This window comes from Photinus pyralis, unplaced genomic scaffold, assembly GCF_008802855.1.
Source record: "Photinus pyralis isolate 1611_PpyrPB1 unplaced genomic scaffold, Ppyr1.3 Ppyr1.4_LG5, whole genome shotgun sequence".
In the NCBI taxonomy this organism is placed as follows: Eukaryota; Metazoa; Arthropoda; class Insecta; order Coleoptera; family Lampyridae; genus Photinus; species Photinus pyralis.
The window spans coordinates 26,392,614-26,393,798 of record NW_022170596.1 but is presented as its reverse complement, the minus strand read 5'-3'; positions in this window follow the sequence as shown (position 1 = coordinate 26,393,798).

Sequence of the window (1,185 nt, the reverse complement as noted above, 5' to 3'; positions counted from 1 at the left end):
AGTATCAATATCGTTGAGAAATAAGGAAAATGTACTACCACAATCGTACACAAATGAGGGTAATTTTTTTAAAAGTGCTCAAAAAATCTGAATCCGTAATTTTTTATTGAAAGTGCCATTTGGAGAGATAGTTGGGTGGAATGTGTTCAACTCAACACGTGGTAAAAACACCCACTAACGGAAAGGTACAATTTAATTACGCTATAATATTGGTTTTTTGATACCCTTCGTATAATTTACGTAAAGCTTTTATTTAATTACAAATTTGAGCGCTATTTCCGGCTGTGTAGTAAAATAAATCTGCTGAATAATTAAAAGGAAATGAACCAAAAACTATTTTCCACGGCGATTTTAAATTATATTCACTTCATTAATGTTAATTAACTGCGGAACTGCACACATTTAATCTAACGATCTGTACCATAATTTAACTCCTTTCAAAAGTCTTTGTTTAGCAACGCCTGTTAATATTAAAGGCTATTAGTTACCACGAGTTTATGAGGTAATTAAGATGAACTTTAAATAGCGTAATTTGCCTTCTTCCACCCCCGTGAAGAACAATTCTAATTAAAGCAGAAGTCATAATTGGCGAATCAAAGGGTAGCAAAAGTCTACCTTTAATTGGGCGTAGGTATTTTCCTTAATTAAATTTGGAGGAAAACGCCTGATCAAAAGTGAACAACGAATTTACTGCGTATTACTTGCTGGAGGAGAACAATTAAACGATAAACCTCTAGAAACATTAATATACATCCTAGTGGCTTAATTGTACACTACGATAGAGACAATAGCTACATTTATCAAAATTAGAGCTTTTGTAAGCTAAATATGAATATGTATACATGGTGATTTATGCAAATGTATCACCGGTTTAAATTTCATTAAATCTGTGTAGTAGTTTCAAACACGGTGTTTTACACTTCAGTTGCCGGCGCGTAATGGCATTATAAACAATAATAACCGTATTGATTATGGCTTTCGTCAATGAGTAACACCATCTTACCTTCACCATTGAATAAGACAACAATTTTGTATAGTTAATTCTTCCACACAGAAAACGAAATTTCGCACTGCACTGGAACCTAACAAACCACGCAAAGCTGCCTAATGTCGATTGTGTCCCAATTCGATATTTAGTGGCACCTGATACATTTTTTCCAAATAATCAGTGTGAGTAGCGGACGG